Genomic DNA, 23,125 nt, shown 5'->3' with positions numbered 1-23,125 from the left:
AAACCTTCACTCGTTATGCGGTGGCGCCCTCTCTTGATATATTTTGGCATTGACTTGACCTACCCCCTCTTTTGACCTATTTTGGTACTTTGCGCGTGACGCCAAGCGACGGCCTGGGTGCCTAAGCTGCTCCGCACCTAAAGGATCGTTTCCTTGAATGAAGAACTATTTTAGCGACGCAAGCTGCACCCTTAGTGCCGCTGCATATAAGTGATAAAAAAGCTGCAACATTTTCTAGTAGAGTTTATTACAGTATAACTCATGAACGAGATCTGCACACCGCATGTGTGAGCAGCAGATGTTTCAGCACTACCATCACTTCGAGGAAAAAACTTGATTACTCATAAATAAATAGTATGTTGAACAAGTTAGGTTTTGGATATAGGCTGTAAATATCTGCTGTATTGAGTAAATTTGTGTTTAGCTCACACACGACAATATAACGAGTTATTTACGAAGACACGTCACCATAACGGCATATTTCAGACCGTTCGCTTGATGTTTGTTCCATCCTGATGAGTGTATTTTTATTTTTGTGCTCAAGCATCTAAATGTAGTGTCTTGCATCTTTGAATGATATTGTTGTCTCCAATGGCGCTCCAACTAAAACTGAAAGGTTTATTGTGACTAATTTGTTATCAATTGGGCTGATTGCTGTTTAGATGTGTGTTAGGATATTGCTGCGAGCGCTTTCTTGTAACCGACCCGTTGTACTTACTACCACTGTCTTGCGTGCGTCAAGCCGGAATGTCGAACATTCCTGATTGTTTTTGATTGTTCTGATCAGATTGAGCGCGCAACCCGAACAGCAGAGATTATTCTAGAACTAACGCGGTCACCAACGATAACCCTGGATTCTTTGATGCCACATGCATAAATGCCGACGCGCCTTACAGCTGATCTGGTTACTCGACGGCCGACGAGTGTTCTCGCCGCTATTCGTGTACAGCGTGACTCGCTTGTACGTTGCCTTTTCATTTGCCGGACACAAGTTCGTCAAGACAAAGCGCTCTTATTTCCCAGTCTTGCTGCAGCCTTCTTCGTCACAACCACGTGACAATATGCAGTTGCTCTGCCTAATTAGAAATTAGGCACTGACAATCCTATTAGATATTTGTTTCCCATTAACTTAATGTGATTGCACAAGCGACGCAGCGCAAATGTTGCTTATTTCTAGTTATTCTTCAACATTCTAGCTGCTTTTTTCTGTCTTTTCGGTATTATGTAGCTATTATAGAGAAATGATAGAGAAAAAGCAGCCGTATGCGTCCGACAATAGCAAGGTACTTTGTTTATGAATGTTTAGACAGTCCTGAAAAGTTCCTAATTGTCGACAGAAGAAATTGAGATAATTAGCCGAAAGTGTCACGTCAAATAGGAGCGCCGGGAAGTTCCATACCTTGGAGGAGTGAATTTCAATCTTCCTGACACCATAAGCCTCTGAATGCTAATGGGATCCCATTAAGACAAGTTCAGTAAGCTCACTGACACTTGTAAATTACATTCTGGATTCTCATTTCAGTTTAGGCTTTTCTCCTACTTTCAATTTTGCCGAGGTCTGTTGATGTCTTAGTGAGCTGCAAGCATGCGCCACGCAAAGTAGCTAAGGTAGGTTTCCTTCACAACGTTTCCTTCGATCAAACAGCTGCGTTGAAAAGCGTGTTCACCTTGCAGAGTACTGTATGCAGAAGAATTAATAGAGCGAATGTGTTCTATTCCTTTCTTTCGTATTTTCACAACATGAGCAACACAAATTTACACTTCATCATATGATTCAATATGGTTTTAACCAGCTGTATTACGATGTTAAGGTTAGTTTTTTTTATATTTTTCACAATAACAGTGCGCTAAGTTGTAGTGGCCCAGTCAAAGTAGAGCGAGTAAAAACTAGAAATAAGGGTTCTGCGAGGCGGCGATGCTCTTAATCATGAGTTATACTCTATATAAACATTTTAAGTCCTATAACACGAGGTTAATTCAGCAAAGACAAGCCAATTCGTATACCTCAAACGTTTCCAACTGCGTCCTATACCTTTATAATAATAATAATAATAATAATAATAATAATAATAATAATAATAATAATAATAGTAATAATAGTAATAATAATAATAATAATAATAATAATAATAATAATAATAATAATAATAATAATAATAATAATAATAATCAATCAATCAATCAATCATTTATTTAACGTGCCCAGGAACAACCGTGAGGTCTTTGTGCAGGCGCACGCAAAAATAAAATCAATAAAAATAAACAATACAATACAGACAGTCTTCAGAAATAAAAAGAGCAAAAACACGTAGACAAAGAGAAATGAACACTAAAGGGGAGGAGTAAAATAAGACAATATGAGAAATATTGAAGGAGAATAAAAAATTAGATTGCACATATACAACTATGCGGAAAGACGGAGAAGGGAAGACTTTGTACACTGTGCCATACTATGTCAAAACAGTGCAAAGCTCGGATAAAAACAGTGATTGTGGAATATGAAAAACGTCAAGATCAAGAAAATTAATATTATAAAGACTTTGTATTCTGTGAACGGTAGAGTGTTGGAAGAAGCAGGCGGGTACATGAAACGGTCTGTTCTCTCTGGTTAACTTACGCGGAATTCGAAAATTAACACAATTGAGAAGTACAGGGCAGGATATGAAACCGTGGACTAGCTTGTAGAGAAATAAGAGATCAGAACGATTTCGTCGGCAGTGAAGTGATGGCAGTGATAATGACTCAGCAGTATTTGAACGAGATCCAGAGTCATTTTTAGCAAAGCGATGGTTATATATGCTGAGGAATTTTTTCTGGACTCGTTCAATGGTGTTACCGCTGGATTGAGCAATGCCATTCCATATCACGGACGCATACTCAAGTTGCGGAAGACATATTGCCGTGTACAATTTGTGAAGGGCCATGGGAGACCTGAATTCTCGAGATATTCTACAAACACATCCGAGAGAACGAAGGCCCCGCATAGCAGCACGCTTAACGTGAGAAGAAAAGTTTAACGCGCTGTCAACAACAACACCAAGATCACTGATTTCATAAACCTTGCATAACGGCACAGAATTGACAAAGTATTGAAATGACACGCTAGATGTTTTGCGAGTGATAGACATGAATTTTGTCTTTGCGGTATTTAGAGAAAGGTTATTGCCGTTGCACCATTCGGAAAAAGAACACAAATCTGACTGCAACAAGCGACAGTCGTTAACTGAATGAATTTCCTTAAATATCTTGATGTCATCGGCATACAAGAGGAAAGAAGAATTACGAATGGCAAAAGAAACATCATTAACGTAAATTAAAAATAGGAGTGGGCCTAATACCGACTTTTGAGGGACCCCACTAGTCACTTTATACAAAGAAGAGGTTTGGCCATTTACGGCAACATAACAAGATCTATTGAGCAGATAGCTGTGCAAGAGATTCACAATCGACAAGTCAACGTCAAAGTTCGCAAGTTTAACCATAATCAGTGTGTGGCTGACTACGTCAAAAGCCTTTCTCATCAATACATTTGATGAAGGATAGCTGCAGGTAAAAGCTGCTCTCCGAAAGAGGCAACTTGACAAGGGCCCACAGCCACCTTTGAACACGACAGCAGTGGCAACAGTCAGCAGTACAAACTCATGCAACAAAACAAACGAAGCCCAAATTCCAAAAAAGAAAAATAACAGCACTAATAACAATATAGCAATTGCAGAGGATTGTTATATTGCAATAACAATATAGCAATCTCGTCCTTCAAGTGAAGCACGGTTGCCAATGTGTGCTTTCTTGATTTATTTTGTGTTTACGCAAACAAAGTGCGGGGGCATGCTTATACACTTAGCGTACAGCCATTGGCTAACTGGTCACCTAACTTGTACATAGATCAGCTCTAAAGGCGAAGACCGAAGTAAAATAACATATAAATATTAGCTCTCTCGAAAGAATACTACTGATGCAGTCCTGCAAGCCAATAGAGTGCAGTGCAACGGTGAGCCACCTTAGCTTCGACATTGTAGAAGCCCAAGTGCACAGCACGTCATTCGCTACTGTAGTCACCTTTTGGCACTCTACGTGCGGTCAGCGCCTTTGCCATGAACACGCAACAGTCCCATGACGACGGTGACGTATGGAACACGCATTCTTATCGAATGTCCATACAATTATTTGATACGGTAATAAAAACACCTTTTAGCCAATAAATACCAAAGTACACTCCAAATAAAATTTCAATTTACGCTAAGTACACCATTGTGCCTTCAATTTTCATTTATTTCTGAAAATCTTAAAATGTCGCCACTACGTAACAAATTTTACAGCTACGGTAAGCGTGGATCCCTCACTGCACTCAGTGACATCGCTCGCGGTTTGTCCAATGTGGCTTCATTTCAAACCTTTTAAAGACGATAGTCTTTCTTGGGGAGCTTAAGCGCAGAAATTTTGGTCCGTCTCTCTCTGTGTCTGTCTGTCTGTCTGTCTGTCTGTCTGTCTGTCTGTCTGTGTTTCTGTTTGTCTGTCTGTCACCCGATTCAGCCACCAGCCAAAGTTTAACCACTTGCGTAACGCCCAGTCATCTTGAACTGGTAGCGCCGTTCATACTTGTGAACACTGTCGATCAAAAAGCAAATGATACGCATATCTGAGGCGCAACATGAATACATAACTATTAGATGGTGTGTTCCTTTACTAGAAAATACATAGATACGTAATTCTAAAGACCCTAGTGTTTCTTAGGCTGCGTGGAAAATGCTAGTGTTTTTTGGGCTGCGCTGCAAATGCGACGCTATGAGCCAGATGCGGCGATTCAACATAGAGGAGGAGTACTCATGTAATACGGCCGGCAGACGACTATCGTCTTTCGACGACATTTGCAGCGAAGCACGCCGATACGCGGCCAATTTTTCCCCTCTAAATACGTTGCAAAATATAGAGCACCGGGCGGGCCAATTATTGAACAAAAGCCGTTACGAGATAAATATACAATATGATTGAAGCAGCGAACTGCAGCGAATTGGATGTTCCCATACGACAATTTTTTAGCTCATGCGTACATCCTCTGCGTCGCTAATAGAACATCAAATAAAAAAATCAAGACTAGCTATAGAATAACTACACAGAATCGTCTCTAATGCTCTATTAGAGACGCAGCGGTGGCATACGTGAGCCTAAGGGTTCTACATTCTGTGGTATTTTCTGAAATAAAGTTACTTGATGTTCAGCGCTCGCCCTGTCCACTGTGTTCTTCATCTCTTTCTTAGAATTCCTTTACTTTCGACTCCTGTGATAAAAAAAAATGTGTGTGATTCACCACCAACACGTCCAACAGGAAGTGTTATTGAAGTGAAGTTCTCTCTAAGAATATTTGTTCCCATACGAAAGCCGTCAAAAGGTCGCTCTGTTCGGGTGAGTACAATTTTTGGAGCAATGAAAAATATCACAAACGTGCTAAATCAGCAAAAAGTTATTGCTCGCATCGCTAATATTAACGGGTACCTATCGTTGCATTTTCATCGTATTTTCTTGTTTTGCGGCATGTGTTGGTGCGAACATGAGTATTTTATTTATGGTGCCGCGTGTAGGATGCAATTTCCAAGCGCTATCGTGTCTGTGAACCTTCCTGTGAGCTTTTAAGTTACGGTTGGACCTTACGGTTCTGTGAACGTTTCAGTTGCGTTAGTGAGACTGAGCGTGTGAATGTCCATACATGCGCGAATTTCTCGAGTTTCGTGCCAGTGGAAATTTTCACGAAAACAGTTACCATGTTAGCGAGGAGGAATAGCCGGCGCCACACGCAGTCACGAACTTCTCCGTAAATAGAATAAATAAAAAGAGATTTGCTGCCGGCCCGAATTAAGTGAGTGTGAAACATTAGGAGTACGAAGGAAAATCAGTTAAACGGCTCCAGCAGAGCAAGCATACGAAAAAATTGGGCAGATCGCACGCGTTATGGGAATCGGTTTCATGCGAAGCAGTCAGGGAGTACTTCCATGCTGTATTTTATGGCTTTGAGCTAAGCGTTACGAGGTGGATGGACGTGTTTTTGTAAGTGCAGTAGCTGTGTCCATATTGTCGAGGCACGTCGACAACACTGGAGTTGAGAGGGTGACTTTAGTACGCCATAACATGAGCCCTGACGTTAGAGTACACACGCCATTCTAATCGAAACTAAGTGCACATTATGGAGCAATCATGTAAATATCATAAGTAACTTTCGTTAATGTATTCCTCCGGCTCGAGCAATGGTTCAATATAGCGTGCTGAATCAGAGGAATACATATGCAATGTTTATTAGACTGCTATAAAAGCAGAACCAACGCTGGAACCACAGACGTTAATCTGATATGACGCCTGTATCGTAGGAGTACATATGCAGTGTTTATTGTTTTCTTGTGAAATTAGATAACCAACACCACAGCCACAATTTACGTTGAACCGACATTACGCCTGCATAGGCTGTTTTCCCAAACCACTTTATAGACCTGGCTATGCTCTGTGGTAGAATACCTGGTTGCCACGCAGAATACTTGGGTTCGATTCCTGCTGGGATTCTAATTTGTATTCTTTCCAATCGTCGGGTCAACTCTGCCGATGCTGATCGGGTTTTTTTAACGCTCTCGCATTTAAATTACCAATGTAGGTTTTCGCCGTGCCTGGGCAGATGTAAACTGTCAATCACCTGTGGCGCATACCCGTACACCGCGGCCCGTGGTAAACGGGTGTGTGCCACACGTGTCTGGACGAAAGGGTTGGCTGACATACGCGACAGGATTTTGACGTTATTCATGTCATGACCAGACAGTCATATTCGTCAAACCCTCTTGCCCTCCCATGCCAATTTTGTTCTATACCAAGTTAAGGAGGCGATCACGAGACCACCCAGACGTAGGCGGCTAGATAGATAGATAGATAGATAGATAGATAGATAGATAGATAGATAGATAGATAGATAGATAGATAGATAGATAGATAGATAGATAGATAGATAGATAGATAGATAGATAGATAGATAGATAGATAGATGCGCTTAAAGTGGGAGAGGTTCCATAAGAAATGCTTCGCATTTAAAAGGATACGTTTGTTTTTGTCGGTCTGTTTGTGCGTGTGTGTGTTGTACTACTTTCGACGAAAGCTGTTGATAACACCAGAGTCCTTCAATGCTTTTCTGGTCACGAAACTTCTCCGTAACGCTATGGGGAGAGCTTGCTATGTCGCCGCAGCTGTCGCGCGGCGGCGCTGGGAGCGCGCGGGGGGCATTGAAGAGAGCGTCGCTGCGTAGGGAGAGCTGGGGGCCCGAAGAATCCGGCAGCATCGGCGTTCATATCCATTTGTGCCCCTTAATTCAAGCAGTGTTCAAATGTAAGTATTTTGGCATATTGTAAGTTAAACTGATCTGCTCTGCCAGCTCTCGTGTTCCTTTTGGGCGTTAGGAAGGCACATTGATACAGATTAACTAAATGTATGTATATTATTAATTATTCTAGCTACACGTTAGGTGTGAATTGACCATGTATGCCTACTTGAAGGGCGGAATGATTTCAATATCTCGTCCCTGTGATTGAACTAAGTGTTCGCAGTAGCAGGGACACATGTTACTAAAGGACTCATTAGAATTGCGAAACTTCCTACGAACAAATACGCAGTATATATAGTACAGCGAGCATATAAAGAATAAAATAAACTTTAATAAACATTCTCGCCTAGGAAAAAAATGTGGCAATCATAAACTATGAATTGTAATACGGGTTTCGCTTCAATTATGCATGTAATCATAAAAAGACACACCGAGATTTTTTCTAAGTGCAGGTATTTGTAAGCGTTGTCAATAAATGCGGGAGTGTGATTGCCCAGCATCTATTACAAATTGTTATTGCGAAGATGCATTCCTGAAACATGTCGGACTATGAAGCAGTATGTCATTCCAATACTTCCATATGTTCCATACGGAATCCATATGTATCCCGCATATTTTCCATATGTTTCGGTTATATTCTAGCGGTGACATATGGAATTATTGAAACGACCATACGGAACGTTTAAATAACGAACTGATCTTCATCAGCGTTAATTGGAATTAATTTTGCACTTCCAATGAGGAAGCGCTTGGTTGTGAGCACTCCCATGCGGACAAGAAAGGGGCTTCTCTATTCCTTCTTCGTTTTTCTTGGCTGAAGCAACTCTCAATTTTAGCTGCATGCAAAGCTCGTATAGGCAAGATGGAGCGCAAAGCAAATTTCTTATGCGATAGCAACAATATATTGGGGGTAGTCGCCAGAGTGCATCGTTGTAAAGCTGTAATGCAGAACTGTAAAGAATAAGCGTTACGCTAGTACCGGTGTCATCGTGTCTTTCTTTAGGAATAAAAATACGCTGCATTTGCGTAACGTAGACGTGCTTGAAAAACTGTCAACTTTTAAAACGAAAGTGTTTTATGCCGGGGTCCACCACGGCTCCACTGACGCATTTCCGTCACGGATATGACGTTCTAAAATATAAAGACTAACATATGGCAAAGAAAAAAACTAGAAGAAACAGTTCCGTCACCGGGAGTCGAACTTACGACCCATCGATCCCCAGCGCGCAGCGCGAAACGACTCCGCCACGGACAGCATGTTGTTCGTCGTACTAACGGTGTGTTATTTATATACACCATTTGCCGATGTCCGTACTCGGATATCGGGGTACATCAGCGTGTTTTCTTTATCACTAGCAGGATGACGCGAAGTGCTCGAACGGCGGAACGGCGCGCGTCGTCTCACGCGTTGATATGACGGTGCGTCTCTACAGGGCGTGGTCGCTCATGCGCGCGCTTATCTTGTACGTCTTGCGCGGTCACCGCAAGTTTGCGCTGAAGTTACAAAGAGCACGAAGGTCGCTTCGCTCACTGCAGCGGCCGCTTTTGCGAAAGGAGCGCGTTTCTCACCAATAAATAAGTTACAACTGTGACAGTTCGCGCTCATCTTGTGTATACTAGTGCGTTCGTTTCGTGCGTCCTCCTTTGTATTTGACCAGAGCGGTTGAACTGTCGAGCTGTGACAGTTGTTCGCGCTCATCCTGTGTATATTCGTTCCGTGCGTCGTTTCTGCTTGAGCAGCGCGTTGCAAGTTTCGAGCTGCTTGCCGTTCTTCACGTGACATTACAACTTATTGCTACAGCATTCATTGCTTAGCCCTCGGGGCGAAACAATCCACAACAAACGCCCAACTACGTCTGTGAAGACACGTTTTACTTTCGTGTTATACCGATTCCTATGACAGAGGGATCAACGATGTTTTTTGCTGGCACTTTGCACTCAACCAGTCTATGATACGCAGCAATAGGGAATGGATTTATTCCAGCTCGAAAATATTTATTTTTTGGAAGTATTATTTCATGCCTGCGATTTATACAAACCACGGTAAGTGCGTATGCGGCGGTTGCATTGTTATGTGCGCAAACAATCGAGCCCTCTTTATCTCGCGTGAGCGCGCGTCCATGATACTCTCACCCTCACGTACAATAAAGGCTACTTAACGTCACCAAAATGGACAACGGTTGGGCAACTTCTATAGTAAAGTGTTTTGGCCGCATGCGACTGATAAAATTGATAACCGGCGTCATTGCTTTTAACAAACGTCCAATACGATGTAGTGCGATGAATCTCGGTTTCTATTGTTCTAGCCCTTGTGCCTTTATCCCTAGGTACTCTGTTCTTTAGATTAGAGCTACTGCGTCACACTAGAGTGTGTATACAGTACGCGATACCGAGACAGAGCCGGACGTGATGAACGATGACCTCTGCCGATTGCCATAGTGTACTTAGTAGGACCGATTGGAGTGCAACCGGGTGTGACTCTCCGGCACATTGCGAACGACTCATGCGTGACTCGCGCTTTTCCTTTCTAGCGCTGCTTTCCCGCGAGCGCATCGCTGCCTTTCGTACGAAGGCCACAGATACATTCACGTACTGTTAACAGAAACATATACCTCATCATTAAAAGTGACTGCGTACATTTTCACTCGCGATAATACCTTCTCAATTTTTGGAGATCGTTGGACATTTGTAAAGGCTTTCGCGGTGCTCAGCCTCCTTGGCGGTACGCCCCATTTCTGCTTTGCGTTCTGTCGTTCCTCTGTTTTATTAGCTCCGTTGCTGGTGCATCAGAAGCAAAACGCCCAACCAATGTTTCGTGCATGGAACTCTTACATTGCAATATACATTCCAGAGTGTGTGACAACGGTAACTGGACCTTTGCTCAGCGTCATAGACGTACTGAGTTAGAAATATTAAGGTTGCTACTTCCGATTTCTTCATAGACTGCAAGAAGAACATATGCGGATCGTTATTTCGCCATTAGGTATTGCGAAAAATGGTCAATTCCATTGCTTTCCTTAGCATATCTCGACGTCAAACGGAGTAAGCTAAACACTCAGGGATATTCTTAAAGATTATAATAATGCGATTCGCTCTGCAAGCCATTGTTTACACGAATGTGCCTTTATTCGTGTGCAGAAATCATTGAACGTGGAGTGAAAAACAAGAAAAACTGAAGCAATATTGCTTATATGCGCTAACTAAATTACTGTGTCCCCAGAATCCTCAGATACTGTCCTCAGGATTTCTCTTGCGAACCATCGTGAAGGTCGTGCGAGTATTAGGTCATTGTCAAACAGGAAGTGAAGTGAGCGTAGGACTCCATCGCAGCGCGAACAGTCACTCGACGCTTGCCGCGTCATTCCACAGCCTAGAAGGACCGCTTCTTGTATCGGCCGCAGTTAATGAGCCGGATTACGGCACTAATTGTAAATAATTCATACTACCGCCACTGCTACCTCTGGAGATCTTTTATTTCAACGTAGTCCGAGTGACGCGCTGTTTGGCGCGAACCACATGTTCACCTGCATCGCTGTCGTCATACCTATTAAGGCGACGCGCAGGGGGCGCTACTAGGCTTTCAAACCGTGCCTAATTTAGCAGAAATAACGTCCACGCTTTTTAAACAAATCTCTCGCCTCTCGACTTCAATCAGTCGGCAAGCTGATTTTCCTGACTGTTCTCATTATCTCTATCATTATCTGTTATTTCCTTAATGACGACTCTGTAGCACGGTTCTCCTTACCGTTATCTTGGCGTTCCATTACTGGTGATCTGAACCGGATATGACGCCTCGCGTTTATTGTTAATGATATCTGCGTGTTAGGTTACCTTCGTAACATCCGCATCCTCTTCTCTCAAATTAATTATCTGCAAAACCCCAAAAGTAAATTTGAATACGCAATTTCTACATGAGATATGTTTCCCATAAATGTTGTTAACGTATCTGAGCCTGTTGAAAACAACGCTGTCAGATAACCAGGAACTATTATGTACTGCGTAGGACTCCGTGCAAGGCACCCTTATTTGCGAACTAGCTGGTATTGCGAATAACTAGACGCCAGGAAGGCGACTGGAGTTTCTTAATCCTGCCACTCACCTCTGTAATGCTTTCTGGCATTTACAAAAAACAAAACAGAATCGCGGTGCGCAAATTGTTCCTAAATTTCTTCGCGCAGCGCTGCCCTTGCGCTCGGCGTCTGCCCAAATGCTGGGGACAAAAGCGCTTGTATGGGATGCCTAGACCAGATGCCACAACAGTTTACTTTTCTTGCGTTTTTCTTTGGGTAGGCCTCTCACCCGGTAAATGCTTGGCGCGGACCCTACATGAAAGCACGTCTGCAGGCTGTACAAATACAAGACTCGAAGGCCACACTCTGCAGTTGCCATTGAATGCTAGAAACCGGTCGCAGCCTGGGAAGTTAGGAAGTGTCGAATGACACGAAGCTACCAGAAAAGCTTTTTTTAACGTTAGGGAGCAGGAGCGTACTTCGGCAAGAACATTTTTATTTTGTCAATGGCAAAGGAAGAATTTTATTGCGTCTTTATGATCGTTATATGTATCTATTATATACATTTGGCCTAAATTACATATATGGAACTAGCCGGCGCCGTTTACATGCATGAATGAAACATTGAACGTTGAACACTGATTAGCCGAAACGGGTCTAGGAGAGCAATGTACACTAACGCATTCTTTGATCGCTGTTAACTCTGAACTGCGTAGCGCTGTCTTGCGACTGTTTTACTTCTCAGTAATGAGTCATTAGTTGTAACATACCAGGGGGAGACGGCCGTCCTGTTTACTTCTAACGTCATATGACCAGTGCGCGCTTCGCAGTAAAAACAAGCACCGAAGTGCACAGGATGCCTGGCGATATTTCACGGTTTCCAAGCGAGACACTTGCAAGAGTTTCGTCAAACAGAAGACTGATGAAACCTGTGTTTTAATGGGCTAAGAAAGTTAAAGAAAGTTGCAGCGTGCACTGCACCGCTGAATTAGGACATTTTGGACACATTCATAGAGATGACTTTCTTTCACCTAAAGTAATATAGCAAACTAGTAGAAAGCTAAATATAATGTTACAGCTAACGTTTAAAAAAAATTGGACCATCTCCCCGAAGGGAACGCTGATGGGATTGCGAAGCAGCAGCGTTGCGCCCGGGTGGCGTCACGGGTTGAACGGCGCTAACGCGGGTGCTGCGGTGAGCGCTGGAAGATTCGTTTTAAGAGGAACTCGGTGTAGCGTTTACTGGTGTAAACGTTTGTTTGAAACGCAGACACGGGAGGCGAGCGGGCGTTCGAGCCGGCAGCTGCGGCGCTTCGGCGGGTGAGGGAGAGAGTGACGTACGCGCGCACCTGCGAGGCAAGCGTGCGAGGGGGGCCTGACGTCAACGCCCAGCTGCGGCGTGACCTACTTGGCACCGCTCCAACACCTGCGCCGAGGGAAGCGCGTTACCTCGCGTTTGTGCGGACGGACAGCGTTATACAGGCTAGTCAAAGAGCTGATACGCATTTAAAATTGAATTTGCTATTCTATACCGCTTTGGACTGGGTGTTTCGTATGTTCTTTGCTATTCAAGAACATTAAAATCACTGAAAGTATCGCTAGCCATAATAAATGTCATGACATGCCTACTCAATTCCTGCAGTCCGATTTAATGCTAAAAACATTCCACTAAAACGTGGCGTATATGTTAAATTTTACACATATGATCACTATGATCGCATTCTTAATTCATTCTTTAGTGAACCCACGCTTTAGTTACAATGTCAGTCATATATTATGCTCCGCGAGGTTGCAGAACCAACCCTTTTAAGGTTTCATCTACTTCCATTTCTCTCTTTCGTAATTATGTACATTTTTATAGCACAGTAAGTCGTGCTTTATATTGAAACCAACCGCTCGATGTGAATTTGCTGAAGCCTCCCTTTTTGAGTCCTCGGAAACGCGACATTGAGCATATAGAAAATCAGGAAATATACGACATATTGTGGTCTTTTTTTTTTTAACGCATGTGCAATGCTAATAGAGGACGTTAAGATCAGTGCACCCACCATGGTCGAGCCATATTACCGTTCCTCGTTGGTAGAGCTGCGTCAGTAGCGCCCAAAGAGCGGTCCCGAGCGCCGCGGCCACCGAAGCCATAGCATTCACTGTTCTCCGAGGCCCTTCCTTCCTGCCTTATCCACACGCGCACATCCGCGCACAATCCACGACGTCGGCGATAGCGCGGGGCGATACGATCGCTTGTTCAGTGCGAGGCACACGACGCGGACAAGCAGCTTCGGCCCGTGCGGGGGAACGCGACAGCGAACCATACAATGGGGCACGCGTGACAGCGGCACGTATGTACAGTTGGACGGCGCACGCTGCAACACTCAGCCCGGCTGACGACTTCCTCGGTTTCGCCTTGCCACGCGGTTTCGCCTTGCCACCTGTTTTGCTTCACTCACCCGCGGTGCAGTCATTTGTGCACGGCAATCGTTCTTGCTTTTTTCTGTTGCGTAAATTGAGGAAATTTGTAACATTGTGTAGCGTTTAACTTCAGTGTGCGACGTATTACGGCACGCTATTGTATTAAAATACTCGAGGCAGTAGACTATTGAACGGTGTGTTTCACATTATTGGTGTCCACAATTATTAGGGGATTATTTTTTTTCCTTCTGCAAATTTTTACTGGCCAGTAATAAATTTGTGCTAGTGGCACGATCAACGATATGTTTCTCCATAAAGAAGCGAGACAGCACCGACTGCGCTACGATTAGTTATTAATTCTTTTTTTCATAATACGCTACTCACACTATAGAAAACACTCATACGCTTATCGATCACAACCACTTTAAAGCCATACTGTCCAATGTGTTAGAGGGAAACCGCGTAAGGGAACCTTGACACACTTATACACAGTTCAAGAAGTTCGTAAGTGAAAGCGCATTCAGTTAGGTTTACGCAAATATTAAGGCACGCACTTTCTGCTAAATACATCTACCACAAGAAAATCGTAGTTCTGGAAAACTACAATTCCCACGTACCTTTGCTGTTAGTGAATATTTAAAGACGTAAACTCCGGGGTTTCAAAGTCAAACTGAATTATGCTTGCCTCCCGGGGCCCCATCCCCACCCTCCCCTTCTCCTCGGGGTACCTAAACGTGTATCACGGCATGAGTACACGGGAGTTCTTGCATTTTGCTCCCCATTTAAATGCGTCCACCATGGCCGGGAATGGAACTCCCGCCCTCCAGCTTAGCAGTGCGACACTTCCGCCGCTCAGCCACGCTGAATAACACGGCGAATATTAGATACAGGTAACTCTAAGTACCTCTCAGTTTGTTCTGTCCGCCTTCTCGCGGTGCCTTTGGCGGTATTGTCACCAACGAATATAGGTCGGACCATCGTAACAGCCCTCTTCGAGCAGTTGAGTACACTCCCGTCGTCCTTGAGAATGGGAAGCAAGAGGCTGAATAACGTAAATGAATAAATTGCTCACTAACCTAGTGACGAAGTGATAGGCGCAGCCTCCCAATTTTTGCGTTAAGTAGATAAATTGATTGCCAGAATTTTTGCCCGTTTCCTTTAACCTAGCATATCCCAGCACTTATAGCCGCAGTCCATTAGCTTAGCGCAATTCGAGGAAGATATGCACAATACGCCGACCATTAAATTATCTTTTGCGTAACACAGCTGAGATTCCTCGAATTGACTCCATCTTTCATAATACGCATTGTGTTTTTGACCTAGATCACAGACGCGGCGCGTCGACCGTCCTGTTGGCTTACCGGCTATGGCCCAGCGCTCGTACAAGAACGACACTGTGGTATCAAATGCCGGCCATGCCGATCGCATATTGATCAGGGTGAAATGACGAAATGCCGGTGTACCCTTTGCTAAGTGCGAGTTATAGAACAAAACTTAACATAGCAAATATTTGGGCAAGTTGGTGATCCATTATGTGACTAACAGCGCAAAAAAGGACAAGAACTAGGAATCAGCGCTCTTCTGTGTTTCTTTCTGGTTCCTTGTCCTTTTTTTCCACTGTTAGTCACATTATAGAACAAAATCACTTAGCACTTAATCAGGTGCGTCCGTTGTCTTCGGGCGTTTTTTCAAGCGTGTTTTTCGCATCCTTTTTGAAGGTTGATGTGCGCTTTTGCCGTTTTATATTTTTTCTTCGTGTTCCTGGTGAACACAAGTGCCTCATCTATATAAGCTTCGCGTTGTCGCATTAAAAGATCACTTTTGAGTACCGCTTCATGTTGTCTCCGTTTGTGTGCCGTGTGGTTTTGTAGTTTGCTTTCCTAATCATAAATAACCAAGTGCCCTACACGCACGCTCTTCTAATTTATAGAACCCAGCATACTCGAGGCGAATGCGCAATCTTTTACTATTACGTGCCTGAATATCGTTTCTTAGTGGGTGAGCCTAAAATTCTAGAATAATAATAGTTTCAGCGGGGATATTCAGCTGAACGTAGCCAATCAATTTCCATCAAGGTTCGGGAACATGCACACTCATAAGACAGCACCGTTAGGTCAAAAAAACATGCTAGCCTTCTGTATGCCGAAACGCCGATTTCATTACGAGGCACGCTGCAGTGGTGTACTGCGCTTTCATTTTGACAGACTGGGGTTCTTTAACTTGTGCTTTAATCTAAGCACAACGATCTTTCGCAGTTTTTTTTTCACACATTACCTGCACTGAAACCGCGAAAGTGATCTTTTTTAAGGAACCGCCCGCCTTTGCAGAGCTTCTAAATTTTTTCGTTCCGAGCATAGCAGTCATACATCTTTGTGTGATGTAGAACGCGCGATTAAAGAAGCTATCCGCTTGGACGTTACTAGGATGCTCGCACCGAATGCCTAGTCATATCTCCGAGAACGGATGATTTTTTTTAGTACTGGAAAATTATCACTTCTGACCATTTCATATAACTTCTGTACTTCATGACTATCTCTGAGAAACAAAATGTGGCATATTATCTCCGCGACTGCATTTTGGAGCCGCCTCTGTACCCTGTGCTTTGTTTGACCCTTTATTCAACGAACAACAGAGAAGCCCTCTTTCATATTCTTCAAAACGTACACACATCTTCAATAGCAAAGAATCGGGATAAAGTTTTTTTGCTCATGTGCCCTCACATTGCATAAAAGACCGCGCTGGCCGTTTCGGTGAATATACGCCACTTTCAGGACTTTTTTTAATGGTTTCCTTTTAGGGCGATACCGATATCTTCACAACTGGTTGCATGAAAACAATGCTCAGGTGGGGATAACAGGAAACATTATCTACGAAATACATCTTAGGGATTACGCTGTGAAATACTCTTTAAAAAAATGGACATTTTACGATAAAAACAGAGCTATTGTCTGTTAGGTGCAGGCGCACGCAACATGCGCTCAGCCAGCAAAGGCCACTCTGCATCGGGATATGGCACCGGCTATCGTAATGACAAGCAATACTTGGTCAGCCAGAATGAATCTGCATGCGCCGAGAACAAACATCCACAGCATTGCCAACACTGGGTGCACGCTAGCGTAGTACATACAAACACTGGAAGATAGGAGTAGGTACATCGGCACGGGAGCGGAAAGACCCTGGAGCAGAGTGAGATTCTTTGTTCGCACTATTTCGACAGCGCTTCTAGCCTATGTTGACCACACTGATCTCCTTGATGTAAAAATTACACCATTTCCCGCTGAACGGGACCATGAGGCGATGCGAAGCCGGAGCACTTGCACGATCGCGTTCCGTTGGCGTTCTTTGGGCATGCTACCGACCTCGCGTCGTGGAACGCGAAGAGGAACCCTACGCGCGTTCTGTCTTCCCTTAGCCTGGCCGTTAATTCTCACAGGGCAAGCGGGGAACGCAGTCGGCAGGAGTGCGAGAGGGGGGCAGCGTAGGAGAGGAGAGAGAGGGGGAGGGGACGCGCATGCGCTGGTGCTCATCGCGGCGTTGCGCAGAAGAGAATTTCAGCATGTCTAGCCCGCGTTTCAGAGGAAGAGTGGAAAGGGGGAGGGGAGAGGTGAAGTGGAGAGGGGAGAGGGAAAGTGGAGAGGGATAAGTGAAGAGGAGGAGGAGAGAGGGTGATTGGAGAGGGTATGCGCATGCGCAGTAAGGGCGGTCACGTCGCACACCACCAGCACCACCACCACCACCACCGGACTGAACTCCGCCATAAGATAATTCGCATCTAAAAAGAGTTGTTGCTTGGTTATAGCATAGTCCCTCAATACTAAAAAAGTATTGAGGGACTATGGTTATAGCAATGCCGCAGTTACCGATGGCGATTGGCAAATGATAACACCGAACGATGCGAAAGTATTACCAATGTTGCCAATTATTACAATAGTGCAGATATTGCTTACAGTGTTTATTTTTTCGCCATTTGCAAAAAAGCATACAGTCACATGCAGGGAGCTCGGGGAAACCGTTCTTTTAGTTATATGTTGTTTAGGAGATGTTCGTGCTTCTAAATAGCTCCGGCTACTTGTTTTCACAGATGATAGAATTTGTGCAAATCACAGCCACGAAAACAATACGTATAACATCGCATATAAAGACATTTCATGTTGGCTAATTGAGCCTTAAAAATCACTAAGCTAGAAGTACACTAAAATAGCTACACGGAAAACAGCGCGAAATACAGTACATTCATATAATGCTATGGTTCATGTGAATTATATTGACACGAACACTCCATATGTTGAAAATAACGTTATGCATAACTTCTAGTCCAATAAAGTTGGCAAAGTTATGTCAAAGGGATACGGCATAAGTTTACACGTGAAGCGACGCATAACGTGACAAGGTCCAGTCAGATTATATGCGTAAAATGGGCCTGAAAGTCCATTTCAAGCATTTCCAAGCATACCAATCGCTCTTTCAGAATGTCCCCCTGGATATTTTATACAGCGGCGATTTACTGTCATACGGAATCCCGAAAAGGCGTACATTTGACGTTATGTGCAATCACCCAGGCAAAACATGTACGTTTGTGGTGTCATGGTTGTGCGCATAAATGCAAATAATAATTTTACTGAGTGTGATTGCTTCATGAAACTATGTTTGAGGTCCATGTACTAATTTAGGTGTAGTTTAAAGAACCGCAGGTGGTCTAAATTTCCGGAGCCCTCCACTACGGCGTCTCTCATAATCATATCGTGGTTTTGGGACGTTAAACCCAAGATAATATTATTGTTATTATTTCTTCATAAAACTTACGCGAATTCATTCATTCGCTTTCGAAATATATTGGAGTCGTGACCTTTGATGTGCACACTCTTTTAGAATACCTAATAACCTACCAGTCCCAATTTTCCTGAAAGCAAGAATGCCTGCACGCGCAAGCATGTTTCGTGCTAGACGCCGAATTCACTTTTCGGGGCGTGTTCCAAAACTTCTCGCGTCGATGAAAATAGCTCAATATTAACATTTAGAATATTTAGTTCCCATAAATATATTTTTACAGTAGCTGCATTTTATTTCAATTTTTTATGCTGTTTCCTGCCCACATCCTTCTAGGGCTTTTCTTTTCCCTCTTTCCCACGCCTCTTAGAATAGCAAGTGATCTAATATACGCGGGCTAAGCATTCTGCTTTTGCCCGCCGAGCGGTCTAGTGATTATGGTGCTTGAATGCTGACTCGGAGGTAGCTGAACCGAATCCTGGCCGCGCAGGCCGCACACATTTCGATGTAGGCAGAATGCTGGAGGCCCGTGTTCTTAGATTTAGGTGCATGTCGATGAACAACAGGCGGTCGAAATTCACTGAGCCATTCACTATGACGTCTCTCATAATCATATCGCGGTTTTGGGACGTAAAACCCGTACACCGATGATAAAGATTCTGCTTTTCAATAAGAGGTATCTATCTATCTATCTATCTATCTATCTATCTATCTATCTATCTATCTATCTATCTATCTATCTATCTATCTATCTATCTATCTATCTATCTATCTATCTATCTATCTATCTATCTATCTATCTATCTATCTATCTATCTATCTAGTTTAATGATTGCGCACAGATTCAACTTGCTTCATTTCTGTAATTAATAATATTTTCCTATTTGGGAACATCCCCCAGTGAGAGAACAGTGTTTAGTTGTAGAAATAAGGGCTAGTGGAAGGCAGGCGAAACCTTTAAACTCGCGAGGCCACACGTTCCCGTGTTGCAAGTCATATTGATCGCGGCTGTACATGTCCCGTAAAATACTCGTTTTTTTGCTCAGATTTGTAGCCGGATCAGAACGAAGCACCGGGCATAAACGCACGTTATACGCACAATCGCCGTGGACCACTGCTGTTTCCGCACTTACGCTTTCATTGCTTACGATGCAATCACACGTCTGAGTACATATGTGCTTCCTTAAAGCGCGAAATGATCACCAGCTTCATGGCGAGATGCAAATAACGCTCCTTCCTACGAAGCTGCGAGGCGATGGGTTCGAAGCCCTTGCGGTGTACTGTGAGACCACTACCGGTGGGACCATGACTAAGCGCAACTACATTCGTTCCTGAAGGTGAGGGGTGCATTCGGTACGCTGTGACCTAGTTCTACGTCTCATACGTAGCAGGAACGAGTTCAGCATGGTTTCACTTTTATGCCAGATGCTATGACGAATGACGGCAGAAAAAGCGTGACATTTGCGGGAAGGAGAAGTGGGGTGGTTTAGGCGTCAAGGTAATGATGCAGTGCAAACGGTAAGATTTTTATCGAGAAAATAACGCTTTGGAGTACCTAACAACTTCAACGCATTGACGTAAAAGCCCGTCGAGCAGGCTCGCTGATTCTCCCAAGCCCTATCTGTGACTGAGTGTCGATATTGCACTATGCCTCCTTTATTTTTATTTTTTTACTTACACTATCTCAATATAATGTAAGTTAAAGCGTTTGTCTCTCTCGCCATTAGTATCGGTGGATTAAGGTATTTATTATTGCAGTCGCTTATGCTGCAAGCTTAGTTTGCAATTAGGGTTCGTGACGGCCAACAAACTGGGCTTTGGCGGGTGACATTGCCTGAGCTTAAGTCTCTATGAACTGGGTCTTTCTCATATCGGCTTGACTGGCAGGATATAAATCTGTAGTTTCTTCTATATTTTTCTTTGTTATCATACACACGATTGACGCTAGCTTACCCCTGGTTAGGCCACTGAGTGATTTTTCTGCCCCGCCACGGTGGTCTAGTGGTTATGGCGCTCGGCTGCTGACCCGAAGGTCGCGGGATCGAATCCCGGCCGCGGCGGCTGCATTTTCGATGGAGGCGAAAATGTTTGAGGCCCGTGTACTTAGATTTAGGTGCACGTTAAAGAACCCCAGGTGGTCGAAATTTCCGGAGCCCTCCACTACGGCGTCTCTCATAATCATATCGTGGTTTTGGGACGTTAAACACCAGATATTATTATTATTAATGAGTGATTTTTCTCATTAAAGTTCATTATCTTTCTCGGGCATGTCGTCATCACTGAATGTGTTTATCCGCGGATTCCTAAAAGACGGCCAGGGTCGCAAGTTTCTGGACACCCACGTACTATTGTTTCACTTGATTGTCTGCTGCAGATGATTCGTTAAATTTAACCGAAAATTCTGTAGCGTCCGACGAAGCTCACAAAAGATCACGTACCGTTTATTGTTGAAAAAATGATTTGTTGATACGGCGGTCGGTTTGACCACTTGAGCAAAAAACAGAGGCACTAGAAGATCTTGAGGCGACAGCGTTACATGACTTATTAAACACGAAAAGTAACCGTCGGTGACGTCAGCGTCCCGCGGCGTTGGCGTCAACACAAGTGATGCAAATATTCATCATCACGTGATAACGTTACCATATGACGCCATCATGATGTAACAGATCGCCAAGATATGTGACGTTGCTATGACGTCACATGGCGACACCATCGCATGATATTGTTCCTTGTTCAAAGGTGGGCCGATCACGGAGGCAGCGCAAAACTAGGTGAAGTGCAGAATGCTTGCAATGCCACCGATCCATGAGGCAGGTTTGCATTTTGCAGCAAGAAATGCAACATTCATTCATGCATAAGCACCTAGCTAACTTACTCACACACCCGCTCATACACACTCATGGTAAGTCAATCACCGTCTAACTTGCAGTGATGATATGCTATTTAGCCACGCTTTACTGAATACAAAGTCCGGCTTGTCGGTGTATATAGAATGAGCAGCCAACGAACGTACTTTACGAACAGTCATATGAAGCTAACCTTCCTTACTAGAAGATGCCATTAAAATAACGAACTATATATGTACTCCGTAGGCGTATACTGGTGTTTCCTTTTTGTAATTATTTATCTCAGGCAGGAAAACACCTTCTTTCTAGCAGAGGTGCTTCAATCTTCGGCCCTCGGAGCTGCAATTTTTTTTCAGAACACCTTTGTTTCTATATAGTAGAAGGTAGTCTCCTGAAAAAGGAAAGCAGGAATAAAATGCTACTTAATATGTGTGGACTATTATGCGAAATACGTTTCTCAGTAATATTGAGATACAGTAAGTTATTACGACAGCATATACCAAGGCTGCCTACAGGCCCATGTGAGAAAAACGCCAGGCCTGCGCTGAAATCGCAGCACAGTCACAGCGAAAGCTCGAAGAGCGGCGTTTCTAGAGCCCGTTGTAAGCTCTCTTGGCGCTACAATAGAAGTACACTAGAATGGTACCCACTACGCCATAAATCACAATTTTTGTGAAGTTGGGAAGCACCTACTGAGACATTATTCGTCATTCTGCGGAGAAGCGAGGCACCAGCTACACGTCTGTAAGGCATTATGTGCACTTTCTTGACGCGACGAGTGATGACGATGAAGAATTATGGCTCATGCGCTTATGGGCTTCCTTGGCAACCAATACAAGTGCACTTGCGAGGAACCCACTACGCTATAAAACATTGTAATTTTACTGAGACCCCGAGGAAATGGATCATGCGCTTATGGGCTTCCTTGGTAACCAATACAAGTGCACTTGCGAGGAACCCACTACGCTATAAATCATTGCAAGTTTACTGAGACCCCGAGGAAATGGATCATGCGCTTATGGGCTTCCTTGGCAACCAATACAAGTGCACTTGCGAGGAACCCACTACGCTATAAATCATTGTAGTTTTTGAGAAGTAGGGCAGCAGGCACTGTGCCATTTTTCGTCATTCTACGGGGAGCCGTGGTACCTGCTAAACACATGTAAGGCATTATGCGCACTTTGTTGATGCTGTGCCTGATGACGACGAAGATTTATGGCAGAGCCCTTTGTAATGGGTTGGAAGCATTCGACAACCTACTCGTTGCGCAATTCGCATTGTGTGACGTCTGGTTACAGAATTCGCGTTGCGCGACGATTGGTGCTTATTTTACTCTTCTACCACGCTATAGTGCATATGCTAATGTGGTTCCTTCCCGACATGAAGCCTGTATAGGACCTTTTTGCAAATCAGTTTCAAGCACCGGCATAGACAGTGGAGGCCGGTTAACATTATTAAGTCTAACGGCAATCCATTCTCATTATCTATTGGGAGAAACCTGATACCGTATTGATCTAACGGGAATTCCTTCTTGATTGTCCTCTGTAGTACATCCCAAAAGTACACGCCCTCCCAGCAATGTAAGAAAACATGGTCAATAGTTTCTGGCTTATTACAGATAAGGCAGTCTGAGCCCCAAGGTAAGAAAAAACCTCGCTCCTCAAGGAATACCTTGACATGCAATGTGCCTGTGTGAAGCTTAAAGAAGAAGGACTTCGTGGAAGGCGCCACTTGCATTCTTT

The 23,125-nt window shown here is 43.8% G+C and overlaps 1 protein-coding gene across 1 annotated transcript in view; it reads right to left on the bottom strand.

The window, feature by feature from the left end:
• LOC119386793 (prodigiosin synthesizing transferase PigC) overlaps nt 1-23,125 on the bottom strand; it is a 283,713-nt gene that overhangs the window by 116,707 nt on the left and 143,881 nt on the right. The window lies entirely within an intron of this gene.

This window comes from Rhipicephalus sanguineus, chromosome 3, assembly GCF_013339695.2.
Source record: "Rhipicephalus sanguineus isolate Rsan-2018 chromosome 3, BIME_Rsan_1.4, whole genome shotgun sequence".
NCBI classification, from domain to species: Eukaryota; Metazoa; Arthropoda; class Arachnida; order Ixodida; family Ixodidae; genus Rhipicephalus; species Rhipicephalus sanguineus.
The sequence above is the reverse complement of the archived record's forward strand: the minus strand, read 5'-3'. Positions and strand labels throughout refer to the sequence as shown.